The sequence below is a fragment of the Lissotriton helveticus genome, chromosome 9 (genome assembly GCF_964261635.1).
Source record: "Lissotriton helveticus chromosome 9, aLisHel1.1, whole genome shotgun sequence".
Lineage (NCBI taxonomy): Eukaryota > Metazoa > Chordata > Amphibia > Caudata > Salamandridae > Lissotriton > Lissotriton helveticus.
The window spans coordinates 803,542,899-803,557,461 of NC_136070.1; the positions used below are offsets into that span (position 1 = coordinate 803,542,899).

The window sequence follows — 14,563 nt, forward strand, 5'->3', positions numbered from 1 at the left end:
ATATGTTTCTGAAAGACCTGATGGCACTGCCACGAAGTACTCCAACTGTACCAGTGCTATTGGATCTAGGCTGTAGACCCATTGGGGATCAAGCTAAACTTCGCCCACTGCTTTTGTGGACAAGGCTATGGCGGGTGCCCGAACTAGCCTCCTATGCGGGGGCTCTGTCTGAGGTCATGGACACGGCAGGGTGGTCGAGGATTAAATGGTTGAGGGATGTCAAAAGATTATTAACGGAGATAGGGTTACCGGATGCTTGGTCTACAAAATCTGCCCCACCCAAGGCCACTATTAAAAAATTGTATTGGGATTGGGTCTATGCGAAGTTACATCAAGACTCACGCCATCCCAATACAACAGTGGCTTTTGTGAGAATTAAGGATGTGGTGGCATACGAACCCTATCTAGACATTATTACCATCCCGTCTGACCGCACTCTGTATTTTAAGTTCCGTGTGGGGACTTTACCAGTAGGGGAGCTAGTCGCCCGCTGGAAGGGGTCCCAGCAAACTTCGCCCTTCTGTGCCTCATGTCCAACTCGCGTAGAGTCAGTTGCCCATATTTTCTTTGAATGCCCTGACTATCGTGTCCCGCGATCCCGTTGGCTTAAACCGCTTTGTAGATTGCTGGGCATTCGCCAATGTATAGTAGTAATGCGTATTTTAATGACTGACACAACCCCCGCGATTGTATGTGCTGTGTCAAAATTTTTAAAATGGGTTTGGTTGATTCGTAATAGAAGGCTTTCTGTATCAATTTAATCCTTGTTTTAACTTGTCTAATAACTATTGTATCTGTTTTTATGTACCTGTGTATAATAGATTGTATGATATTTTTTTTAATTGTTGGTTTGTTTGCTTTTATGGTATTTGTATACCGAAATAAAGCCTATCAATCAATCAATCAATCAATCAGTAGACCACCATGTATGTGATTGCTTTTTATTTAAGCAACATTTTTGTTTAAATGCAGTCCATTTTCTTAAATTAAAACAGGATGCATTTAAAAAGAAAAAGATGAAACTTCGAAGTTTCATTTTTTCAATATTCTCGCAAATGTGTTGCTCCTACTTTTAAAAGAGTGGTAAACTATTTGTGTTTGAGACTGGAATTTGGTCTCAAAACAGTAACACATACCATACCAATTCGGCATTTGGAAAGGGTGCCTAAAACACCCCCCTTCCAAATACAAAATTGCAAATGCAGGTCACATTTTGCATTTTGTACATTTGAAAAGGCATATTTTTGGGTCGCAAATTGCCCAATTCTGAAAATTGGGTCATTTGCGACCCAAAAATGCTTTGTGCATCTGGCCTGTAGTTCTTTTTGAAAACAAGATAGATATTTATTTAGGGATTTATGTGCTTTAGACATTCAATTTAATTTGTGTTTTTTTCAGGCTTTCAAACAGAAGATGATGTTTATTGCCTGGCCTTGGCGAAGGCCTTGTATTACGTGTCCACTCCAGTCACTGTCGGCTTTTATGCCCCGTGGGGGCGACAGGAAAATTCTCTACTGAAGAAAGTGCGATGTGAGTATCATCTCCCTGAGAATCTATCATCCAGTCTGCACTGAAAAAAGGCAAAGAAATTAAAACCTGGTTCTGTGGTGTGAAGCAACAAATAAAATCCTGAAAGAACGATTGAAATATTGCACACATGTAAACTTTTAGGCCATAGATATAAAATTGGGAATGTAATTTCTAAGTGATTTTAATAGTGCCTAAAACACTGAACTGGACGCGTGTCCTGTAATTGTGGTTAGTACTGTATAATTTAAGTGATAGTATTAAATTTGGTGGTATTACCTTCCCATTACCAGGCAGTAATACATTTTGCCCCAGAATGGGGGTAAAGTGCAGCACCAAGAAGTACAGGGACGTTTATCATTTGTTTTTCCTGATTTCTAGGCCTTTTTACAGCCACATATTCCACCTGCGTTTAGCAGGTGGAATATATAACATGTAAAACAAGTGGAGGAGGGCGGAGCTTGCCTGGCATCAATATGGCCATGTTGTAGCAGAGCTCCGCCGGCCGCCTGCACTATCCGTCAAGAAGCTGCTGCTCCAGATGTAGTCCTATCGTTAAAAGCTCGGGGCGAGTGTCGTCCAAGTTGTGGTGATTCTGGAGCAACAATTTTGAGGCCACGCGACGAAGGCAGAGCCGTGATCCGGTCATCGTGCCTGTGAGCCATGGCCCAGTGACGCGCCCTAAATAGCTGCCGCGTACGAGAGCGGCGGCGTAAACTGCAGCTGATGTCCGGACGGGGATGTGCTGCAGTCCGGCATCGGTTCCCTGCTCCACTGGGCTTCATCTACTTCAGGCGAGGAGGAGCACTGTGGTACCCGAGAGTGGGCAGCGGATGGGTGGTTGGCTGCTCGGCCCGTGTAATGTCGTGGGGCCCTAGGCCCACATGGTGGAAAGATTGTGACACAGACACCAGCTAGTTAGATGGTTAGTGAGCCACGAGCACGAGCGCTCGGCTCTATTTATTGACTGTGTCACGTGATGTCGTGACATCAGTGGTGGGTGGGTGTTTAGTGTAGGCTTTACATTTTTAACCCTAGACTGTATCTGCTAGGACACAACATTCCTCCCAAAATTTGAGAAAAATTAAGGAAAGACAAAAGTCCGAATCTGTGGGAGAAAATACACAAATATACAATAATTACAAATTTACATTGAGTCTCTTCAGCTGCTTGCTTGATGACGATGGAAATTGCTGCTGAAACTTTATTTCTTCTTGGCTTAACGTCCTGGTTCTCGGTGGGCGTGCTCTTCTTTACTTGCGCCGTGGAAGTGTGTTGGTCAGTCCACTGAGATCTTGCTTTTTGAGGATAACGTCAAACAGGATGACCAGATGTTAGACTTGAAGGATGTTATCTTCTGCTGGTCCGTCGGTTTCTTCACTGTATGCAGCTTGGCTTTAATTTACAAAGGATGGAGTGTTCGAAGGGCATTCTTCTCACTAGGACACCCCTCTCGCGGGTGTTCTCCTGCCACGAGATGTCCCGGAGGTCCTTTTTACCAGGTTTCCACTGGGCCGGGTATTATTCCACAGCGTTGCTCCAACTCCACAGTCTGCGTGTGAATGGAGGAGACGATGGGGGTACTACCTCACAAAGTCCGTAGCTCCACCTGAAGGGTAGTTGTTGACTCTTGCCTTCCTGGGATGTGCAGGTTAGACGGCGATGGACTCATCTCTTGTGTTGGGACCCTCTGCCACCGGTGTCCCTGAGGCCTTTGCCCCTTGGATCTCCACGGGCTGGTGTGGAATGGTCAGTTCTCCTTATTCAGGCCATCTGAGCTCCCTCCACTTCCAGACTTCCGTTCAATCCCAAAGGTGGGTGTTGCCAATGGTCCGGCCTGTGCTCTCCTACCGTCCACGGGTCGTCGGGGTCTTGTGAATAGGTGCCTGTTCTGTTCTTGGTGCTATCAGTGTTCTCCTGGACGTGCGAGTCACTGTACACGATGTTGTGGTGTGTCACCTCTTCTTCTTCTTGTAGGTGTGTGGACTTGTTACACCTCTCTTCACCTTTTCCAGAAGTTGTTGATGATGGCGTCGTGCCACATGACTTCTTACTTCAGTTCTTTTCTTCATGGCATCCTGCCACTCTTCTCCCTTCTCCTTTTCGCGACACGGTGCGGTCACCTTTCTTCCTTTGTCTTGCTGACCAGGCTTCTTCAAACAGCGTGCACTCCACCTGTTTCCGTCTGGTCTTGTCCTGTCTTTAGGACACTGTCTTCTCTCCCTTCTTCGGTGACTGGACCGGTCTTCACGATCTTCTCTCTTGCCTCCTATTACTTCTAGTTATTGTTGGTGTTGCGTCCGTCTCTCCAGGTCTTCTGATCTCTCAGTTCACGGACGTCTTCTGGCAGGACATATTCATCCTGACTTGGCAGAATTTCTTCTTTCTTCTGTGGCGACCATTTTAGGTGATCTGCTTTTGTTTGGGCGCCCCTCTGGCTTGTCAGATCATCCTTTTTTCTTAGGCGATCTTCTTTGCTACCAGATGGGGTGGACAGCTTCCTCTTCATGAGTCTTCTCGCTATCCGCGATCATTGGGATCGCCATGTGCTTCTGCTGCAGTGCTTTTTGCGTTGGTGCAGTTTCTCCTGCGCTCTTCGTGTGCTCTGCTTTTTCGGAGGGTTACTTCACCGCTCTATGGGCCTTCTCCAGTGGATGCACTTCTCGTGCTCGCTTCCGGTGAGGCTCTATAGCTTCTTGGGGCGTTGACCGAGCTTGGTTGCTTCGCCTCCTTTTGGCTGCGGCGTAACTTTGCGTTACTCTTCCGTTGCACGTCAGTGTGCATTGCAGTGGCAAGTTCTTACTTCACTTGGTACCGTCGTGATACATCTTCAGTGTAGCTTTGTTCCTTGCAGTTCATTAGATTCTTTGGCGTCGTCGCTCTTCCACGTACGTATTGCACTTTTCTTCTTCACACTTGGGTACTTGCCTCGCACGTCTTCTGGTGCTTTGGGTGTGGCTTCCTTACTTTCAGGCGCTGTCCTGTACTGTCCGCATCCGGGGTACACTTGCGCTCTTCCATCGGTTGCCTTTGGATCTTGCTGCTTGCGGTAGACGTTTCTGACTCTCCCTCGACGTCCAGCGTGAGGTTGTCTGCTTCTGCGATTGCGGTGAGCACCTGTGGCCACAGGCGTCACTCCTGCAGTGGTGATGGGTCTCCGTCTTCGGCCGCGTCGCTGCAGGCTTGCTTTCCCTCGTAGGCTTTCCCTTGGTTTAGCTTGTGCTTGTTTGCTGAGTTTTGGATTTGTTTCTAGGCTGTGATTTCTGCATTAGGTCACTAGGTGGCAGTGTTGCTTTTTTTCCAGGCTCTAGCAGCTTCCCCAGCGCTGCCGGCCTCGTGTAATTTTCGGGACCAGTCCAGTGCTCTGGGTGACCAGATTCCTGATGTCTCTGCTGGTTAGGAGCTGCCAAGGAACTCAGCACAGCGTGTCCTGGAGACTTGCGTGGGCATGGCTTTTTTCCTCCCGGTCCTTCTTACACGATGCTGGAAGTCCTGCCGCCCCTCCCCAGGTATGCCCTCTCTCAATTGTACTTTTATTCTCTGGGGGAAACATAGCGCTCGCTGCAGGCTTTCAGCCCCTGGCGGAGGATCAGGAGGCGGGCCGCATCGCTGGTTTGCTGTGCTCGCCTGGAGCTCTGCTTTCACTCTCACGCTCTTCTGTCGGGAGAGGGGCTAGGGCATAGATTCTTCGGTGCTGTTCAGACCAGCCACGGGTGGACTCCGCACCGGCTTGGCCTATTTGGGGGTGCAGTGGCTGGCACCCGTGCTCGCTAGTGCAGGCGGGGCATGGTTCTTCTTTGCTGCGGGTGGGCTCCGCTGTTGCAACTCGGCGGATGAGCTCCGCTTTATCGTCGGCGCCCCGCAGCTCTTCACATGCTGCGGGCGCTCTTTCTTTAACGTTTATTCCCCCGCTGCTGCAGCCTCACTTCCCCACGCTGCGCGGCGGGGAGGGGGGACACTGCAGGCAGGCCGCGGGTGGGCTCTGCTGGCGCTGCTTTGTTTAAAGTTTATTGTGGGCACACTTCTTCTGGCAGGCCGCGGGTGGGCTCCGCCGGCTCAGCTTTATGCAATGTTCATAGGGGGCCGTTTCCTCACCCCGCCGCTGCACTTCTCACACGCTGCGCGGCGGGGACGCTGCAGGCAGGCCACGGGTGGGCTCCGCTGGCTCTGCTTCGTTTATAGTTTATTGTGCCAGGCGCGCTGGTCATGCGGGTGGGCTCCGCTTGGTGCTTTCACATGAGGGGGGTCGCTTCTGGCATCCGCGACCCCCCGGGGCCATTCGTAGCACCCTGGCTCACCTTCGGCCGACGGGCCTCTTCTGCTCCTGCGGCCGTGGTGAGTGGGCTCCGCCCGGCCAGCACTCCTCTCCGGGGCACAGTCACGGCCGGTGCAGGTGGGCTCTGTCCGGTCCGCTTTTTGTATCGAGGACTCGGCCCGGGGCACAGCACACGCCCCACGGGCCTCTCGGCGGCCGGCGCCGCCTCACCAGGGGGTGCCCTTCACACGGGCAGCATTCTCCCCCTTTCACCCACGACGAAAATGGCTGTGGCACGCGTGGACACAGCCACCACTCCTCGTCGCCAATGTAATGTCGTGGGGCCCTAGGCCCACATGGTGGAAAGATTGCGTAGATGGTTAGTGAGCTACGAGCACGAGCGCTCGGCTCAATTTATTGACTGTGTCACGTGATGTCGTGACATCAGTGGTGGGTGGGTGTTTAGTGTAGGCTTTACATTTTTAACCCTAGACTGTGTCTGCTAGGACACAACAGCCCGCTCAAGAGCTGGGTTGCTGATATATTCATCCTTGCGCACTGCTGGCTGCCTCGGCCAATCGCGCCCTCCCGGCCTGATCTCCCTCACCAGCTAGCCTAATTATAGTAGGAGTGCGACCGCATAAGCTTTCCTGCTGCTGCCTGTGCACCACTGCAGCGCTATTCAATCCCCGCTGTGCAGAGCCGCGTGCTCCGCTGAGAGTGCGAACTACTAGGCTGACCTGCCCAGCGTTGTTGATCCTTTCTGGCGCACCATGGTTCCGGCCTTCTTGGTCCCCGTGGCCTATTAATTGAGTAGTGTGGGCTCCTTGAGGCACTGTAGGGAAGCACTGGTAGGGCCCAGGGGCTGTGCACCGACTAAGGACAGTCTAATTTGAGAGCTTTCCCTGGGAGGCTTCTGTTGCTGCGTCTGGGCGTATTACACACAGAACTTGTGGTGTATTTACTATGGGTACTGTATCGATCCCCCTATTTCTGACCCTTGTCTGGTTAATAATTAACTAGCAGCCATTCAACTTCACAGAAACCCGTTATCTGATAAGCCACACAACGGCACAGAAGCCCGTTATCTGATTAGATCATAGCGCATGCCATCTCATTAGGCAAGCACTATTCCTCCAGCCCCCTAATAGGCATACGGTGTTCTCAAAACAAATCAAACCTACCACGACCTGGGAAATCCCCACAGCCATTGTTTTGATTTAGCCGAGAACTTCAGTAAAGAATGTGCGAACGACCAGTTCGTATGACATCCTTATTGACGTATTTATGTCCATCCTTACGTCAATCCCGGCACCTTTCAGGTATAAATAATACCGACATTGCCTTAAGCAAACACACGAGGTGGTGACAAGATTGGAGCAGCGAGACTTGCCGAGGAGCCCAGCTGACAGCGAAGCCCACAGACGCTGCCCCTCCTTTCTGACGCGCTGAGAGAGAGAGACGCTGCCTTTTCTCCTGCCGAGAAATCCAGCTCCGGCGCTTCCAAGCAGCCCTCGCAGGCAGCTGGAATATCAAGACCTGAGATAGAGATACCAGCCCTCCAGCCTTCTAAACTCCCAGGTACTGAACTGAATCATCCTTTGTAGAGAATTCTTGAAGCAGACCCTTGGCAAAGCAAACTTAACTTAAACTGCTACTTATCTACTCCCGCCACGTATTAGGCTTAGGTCAGGTACATTGGGGTAGGCGTAGTTAGAAGCACCAGTTGAGTACGATTAGTCAATGTATATATGTATGTATCTATTTTATCCATTTTAAGTATCATATGGCTAAGAAACCATATCAATGCTTTTACAGTATTATTTTATAATTCTGTTATTACTGTATGCACTTTACTTAACTCTAAGTATTACAATAATAGCGATTCATTTCTCTTGTATGAGAAAAGAGACTGATCAATAAATAACATCTTTTTATTGAACACGCCCGTCTCTTCCTTTTCTCTACAATCTGGTGAAACTAAGAATGCACTGAACTGACTGAGCAAAATAAGTTGTCTTTTGTTTTCACACGACTCTAGAGATACACTCTTGATTAGGGGAGAGCAAAGTTGTCATGTTCTATGGTTGTCAGAAACTAAATCCCTTCTTGTCTATCCAGGGAAGTTAAACTCCTCCTTGTCTATTCGAGAAAGTTTCTAGTGAACTCTGAGCTAGCTGGCACAAACATTAAACTTTAAGTCTAATATCGTCAGTAGACGACCTAGTTAACCTCTGTCCTACGTCTATACTATTGAAGATATTATTCCAATGCGCAGAGCCTATTGGGATGATAGGAACTACACTACAAACTCACTTGGGTGAGATACCATTATATTGGGCACTCTGACGCTGCAGGGCTTGACAGCCACTCTAGTCACAATGGGCAAACCTAAAAAGACCCAACCCAAAATTAATTTCGAGCAACGTCAATCCAAACGCATGGAGGATGCAGCAGAATCAGCGTTGTCGGACACCGAACGCCCAGCAGAGGACACAATAGGTGATATTAAAACTATTATAGCGTCAACGCAGCATGGCTTGACCGCGCTCGATGCCAAAATTAATGAACATTTTTTTCCGTCCGATACCTAGTCTGCGGTGTATTAAACATAACAAACAATATAAGAAATGTTTATTACGTATTGTGGTTCTCAAATGCGCTTGGGAATAAAAATATTTATAAGTGTTTTTCAAAAGTGGCGTCACTGTGTCTATTGTTCTACGGCAACAGAAATAAAAACACAGCTTGCAATTTACTAATAAAAGAGTAACATATAACTCCTAAAATATATTCTTATCTACATTAACCACATTAATGGTGAGTTACATCCAGAAAACCGCCTGTTATCTCTGAGAGCCATGTTTACATTTTTTAAAGATTTATAAGCACTTCATCCCACACATTAATACAATCAGAGGAAGAAAAGGTCATAAATAATAACATTTCTGCTAAATTTCGTCTTTCATTTTTGTTTTAATGCATATATTTGTTATTACTTTTCACAAAGTAGTTCATACAGTCTTTATAATACTTGAGTATTTAAGTCATTCTGTAGTCTGACTCTCATGAACATTTTGCTTCTGGCAATGGCTACTCTGAGGTGCGCCAAACATGACAGACATTGAGAGTTTTTAATATTAGAAATGTTTATTTACTTATTAGGGTTCCCAAGGGCGCTTGGGAATACAAATATTTATACGTGTTTTGCCAGAGTAGCATCACTGTCTATTGTCCTGTGGCGACTAAAATACAACCACAGCTTGCAATTCACAAATAAAAGAGTAACATATAACTGCTGAAATGTATTCTTATCTACATTAACAACACTGATGGTGAGTTAAATTCAGAACACCATCTGTTATTCCTGAGAGCCATGTTTACATTTTGTAAGATGTATAAGCACGTAATCCAACACATTAATAATGGACAGGATGTCTGAGTGTGTGGATAAACATGCAGAGTGCCTGGACATGGCCGAAAGGCGCATCACAATTTCGGAGGAGGCTCAATCAGAAACCCATAACGCTCAAAAACAAATGGAAAAAGCACTTGTAGCCCTTCAGGACAGGGCTGAGGATTTGTAGGCTAGGTCTAGACGCTGTAACCTGTGTATTACGGGCTTTCCTGAAACCACCACGACAAGGAACATGGAAACTTTTGTAGAGAAACTGCTCACTACGTTGCTGGGGGCCGAGGTGTTCTCTCCCATGTTTGTTGTGGAGCGTGTGCACCGCTCGTTGGGTCCTAGACCCGGACCTGGAGCCCCTCCACGTCCTATCATTGCAAAACTCTTGAACTACCGGGATAGAGATGCCACACTCCGGAAAGCTAGAGTCCTTTGGTCCGTTACAATATTAGGGGTCCACCCTGTCCCTGTTCCCTGACTTTACCCTAAAGGTCCAGGAGGCCAGGAGACAGTTTGTACCTATGAAGCGTAAACTACGTGAACAGAACGTTGAGTGTGCCATGTTTTATCCTGCACGATTGAGAGTCCGCTTTGATGGCAGGCAACAGATTTTCACAGATCCTTGTGCTCTTCAGAAGGCCTTAAAGGACTGGGGCAAGTCGGGTACCTCTGGTAAAGTACATAACGACAATGCACATACTGGTGCTGAGGCCGGAGGTCTGGAGGACAATGACTAATGGCGAGGCAGTGATGTCGGGGCCTTGGTATCTTAATTAGTAGTACACTAGTCTCAATTCCCCTTTTGTTCCTTGGCTCTGCAGGCCTGTTGCATAGTCGGTAAGAATATTGTGCCTGCATGTAACGCATAAGTTATCTCTGATTATGGGTTATTGATGTACGGGTGCCTAGGGCATCCATTAGTTCTGTGGTCACCACTGAATAATTACATCTGAAGTGTTCTCATTACAGATCAGGTGGTCTGGTGTGGGAAGTATTATACGTGTGACAGCCGGGTAACCTCTGCCCCAAAGCGTTACGCGCACACTAACACAAAGATCATCAGGTGTTATGATGGTGTTTTTTGGCTGTTTTACCGTTAGTTCTTTCATGTTATTTTTGGGCGAGGGAGGGTTTGATAATCGACTTTGCGTAGTTGGGGATTGCAAGGTGTAGGTGGGGGAGGGTATGGGATTGTGATGTTGCATTTTCTTGCTTTTAGTATGGAACATGGTGGGGACAATTTACAGCTTTTGAAGGATAAATATAGTATCATAAATAGCTGCTTCCCTGCTCATGCTTCAGCACATTGAATGCCGAGACATCAGATAGGGCAGGGTCCTATTAAACGCTTACGACTCCTGACATGGAATGTCAGGGGATTGAATGATCATAGGAAAGTGCACAATATTTGGGCATATCTAAGAAGGAAGGAAATCAACCTTGCATTACTACAGGAGACTCAACCTTGCATTACTACAGGAGACTCATCTAAAACAGGGGTCCACCTTACCAGCAAGCAAGACACTGGCGGCCCTATCCCATGCTGCGGGGTTCACCTCGCACTCTAGATGAGTACTGACATGGGTCAATCCGAAGCTGGGGCTTCGGGTGGAGAAGTGTGTCACAGACCAAGCAGGAAGATATACCATAACTACATGCCATAGCAGTGCAATGGATTTTCTCATTGTTTACTCTTTCGGGCCTAACTACGATGACCCACAGTTTTACCAATCCTTGTTTACACTTGTTAAGGGCTTTGGTACGTTGCGGATACTGTGGGGTGGGGATTTTATTTGCGGCCTGGACCCAGCACTGGACCGTTCGAAGGGGGCCCCTAGACCTCCGTCAGCTGCTGCCAGGGCACTAATGGACATTACATTACAGTTACAAATGGTGGATGTATAGAGAGATAGATCACCTGTGCAAGAGGGGTATACCCATTACTCTGCCTTCCACAATATTCACACCCATATTGATTACTGTTTTGTATCTGCATCACTGATACCTAAGGTGCAGAACTGTTCGGTTTTTACCCGCTCTTTTTCTGATCACTCCCCTATATTATTGGAACTTAATGTGCCGTCACGTCGCCCTTCCCCTTTCCTGTGGAGATTCCCACCATATTCCTTGTTAGACACAGTTTTTAAATCTGAACTTCAAGATACCACTAACAAATGTTTCTGCATTAATGTTGGGTCTGTGGAAAAGTTTGCAACAGTGTGGGAGGCGTTTAAGGTCTTCATACGCGGGGTGGCCATGAAAAAACATCTGGGGTACTCCGATCCATAAGAGACAGACTGACCTTACTAAAATCCCAGCTGACCTGCTTAGAAGTTGACCTAGCGGAGAATAACACTGCCGCAGTACGGGAACAATTGAAAAATACCCTGGAAGAATATCACAGCACGGCTGATAGTGAAGTACAACATATGGGAAAGTATGTCACAGGAAGGGTCTACGGAGAGGGTTCGGTCCTTGCTGCCCTGGTCTGCCGCAGGGTGGAGTCTGCTAACATATACCAACTATTAGATGTAGATCACACTCTTGTCACAGATCAAGTAGATATCAACGGTTGCTTTCGTAATTATTACCAGGAGCTCTATGATTCTAAGGTTAGCCCCTCAGATAATGATATTTTGCATTACCTAGAATACATTGAACTACCATGGCTGATGAATGACCATAGAGAATTTTTAAAGCACCCCTTGGAACTAGCAGACATACGGCTATCTCTAGGATCGATGAGGGAGGGCAGTGCTCCGGGGATGGACGGCCAGACGGTTACTTTTTACCAAGTTTTTATCGACATTCTGGTCCCCCACTTGAGCACCCTATTTCAGGAGATGGGTGAAGTCGGAATCATTCCCCTCACTATGCGAGAGGCTTTGATTGTTACACTACTGAAGCCCCATAAAGATCCCCAAAGTGTTCCTCTTATCGTCCACTCTCTTTATTTAATGTTGATACTAAAATATTAGCTAAAATATTGGCTAATCGCCTCTCCTCGCTGCTCGGTCTCGGTCCTATACAATTCACCCCTAGCCAGAGTCAGGACGGCAGATATGATTTCCTCTCCCATCAGCATATTTGGTGGCCCTAGACAAGGATGCCCCATGTCCCCGCTGCTTAATGCTATCGCTGCAGAGCCCCTGCTGAGAGCAATACACGAGTACCATGGGCACAGGGGGCTACGCTTTCTCAATTATAATCTAATTGTCTCTGCCTATACAGATGACATGTTGTTATACATTCTGGATCCAGAGACTAACCTTTCTCCAATAATTTGCGAAGTGATACGTTTTGGTGGACTATCGGGCCTTAAAATAAAATCTATAATATATCCACTCACCCCAACGATGTTGCCAACTCCCCTAGATTTTCACCTGCAGTGGACGGCAGACCCGGTCCGCTAGCTAGGTATACATATTCATTCAGACGCCGATCAGGTGATCGGGGTTAACTACGGCAGGGCCATAGCCAAGTTGAGTGACAATATAGACAGATGGATTAGGCTTCCCCTGTTATTGGTTGGGAGAATCTCTCAGATGAAAATGGTAGTCCTCCCTCGTTTCCTTTTCCTATTTATTAATATACCCATAGTTGTCCCACAGCACGTTTCGCGGGTTGCGAACTTTGCTCACCGATTACTGACCCAACCCCCAGATAGGCGCTGCGGTGTTCTAGACTCGGTAAACTCTACGGTTCATGCTTGGCACACCATATTGAGAATGCATGCTGGCCCTCATTTATATTCTCCTCTGTTGCGGGTGGAATGGTGTCAGTGGCTTAAACCTAGTTCTGAGCGTGGTGTTCTCAGTGCACTCGACACTCTGCGTATTACAAACATGGGTGATCTCTTTCAGGAAGGGAAGGCTCGCTCCTGGGAAGATGTTGTTGCGAATGTTGTGTCCCCTTCTGCACTGTTGCTCTTCCATTTTTTCAGAATACACCACTCTTTACATGCTCTACTGGGGGACGATTTTCTTGAACACCTGGAAATCCCAGCTCTGTCACTAATGCTCCGCTCTACAACCCCCACGAAACTGGTTTCGAATCTTTACGCTTCGGTACAAACTGCCACTAATACTCCATATGCCAAAGCCAGATTGGCTTGGCAGACAGAGCTAGATACCCCACTCACTGATGTGATTTGCAACTATTGTTCAGTAGTTACCCAAAAGATTTCCCTTAAAGGCCGACATAGATTAGTTAATTTCAAGTTTTTACACTGAGTACATTACACGCCAAAGCGATTATTTAGATACAGGCTGCCTGACACTGATAGATGTGACCGCTGTAATCTGTCAGGTGCTGATTTTCTCCACGTGGCCTGGCAATGCCTCCCTGTGGCTACGTACTGGATGCATATTTTAAGCACTATAACGGGTTTCACACTCATTCCCGATCCCTTGATGGCATTGCTGGGACACACAAAACCACTCCATAAGGGAGTTAGAAAATTGATTACCATGGGCATCTTACTGGCAAAACGCAGTATAGCTATACGCTCGCAGAATGGGAAAAATATATGTTGTTTTGTAACTCCCAATCTGATGTGTATAATGAGCTGTTACCCCCTAGCCACAGGCCGAAAAGTTTTTGGGACCTATTTACACAATATCAATTAGCACCTCAGTGTGAGGGTGACGATCATGACTAAAACTTCCACTGCATCGGATTTTCCAGATTATGCTGTGGGGTTTGGGAAATGTGTGGGCTATGTCATAATATAGTTTCATTAATTAAGGTGAACTTGCAATTATCATGTTATTAGCTGAGTGTGCAATGATCGACTCCTTTGATAAGTATTAAATCTTTTTCCTTGTATCCCCTGTCAATGTTTTATGCTGTGCGGTGTATTCATTAATACCACGATCATTACAGTATGTTTTTGTTATCAGTGAATGTGTCACTCTATGTCCATGCCAAGATAACTGAACGAAGGAGGTTTTCTTTTAAAAAAAATCATTTTATGACTGTATTTGAGGTTTTTCTCTCTGAAAGCCATATAAAAATGTAATATGAAAAACAAGTGGTATTACCAGGAGTGATATGATAGGGTTCAGAATCTTACCTAAAAGTTCAGGGAAGGGATTCCTTACCACGTAGAACTTGTAATCACTTGGAATTGCCTTCTATTGAAACACATGGTGAAATGCTATTTTGTGCAACTTGTAATAAGGCTTTAAGTGTTTTTGGACACTTAGCATGATTGCATTATTATTATTATAAATATTAATAATATACCTTAGAAATCTTACAACTACACTCAAAGGTAGTCATGTGCTAGGAATCAAAGCCAAGCCAGCCCCCAATTTGAGTGAGACTCAGTTATCCAGTGACCAATCAAGTAATCAGTTGTTTGCAAAAAG

General features: G+C 46.8%; 1 protein-coding gene across 1 annotated transcript in view; it reads left to right on the forward strand.

Moving 5' to 3' along the window:
• LOC144781880 (NTPase KAP family P-loop domain-containing protein 1-like) overlaps positions 1-14,563 on the forward strand; it is a 311,948-nt gene that overhangs the window by 92,922 nt on the left and 204,463 nt on the right. The window contains exon 2 of the mRNA XM_078660931.1: positions 1,399-1,530. The gene's annotated coding sequence lies outside the window, so the exon portion shown is untranslated. The remainder of the gene's footprint in view (positions 1-1,398; positions 1,531-14,563) is intronic.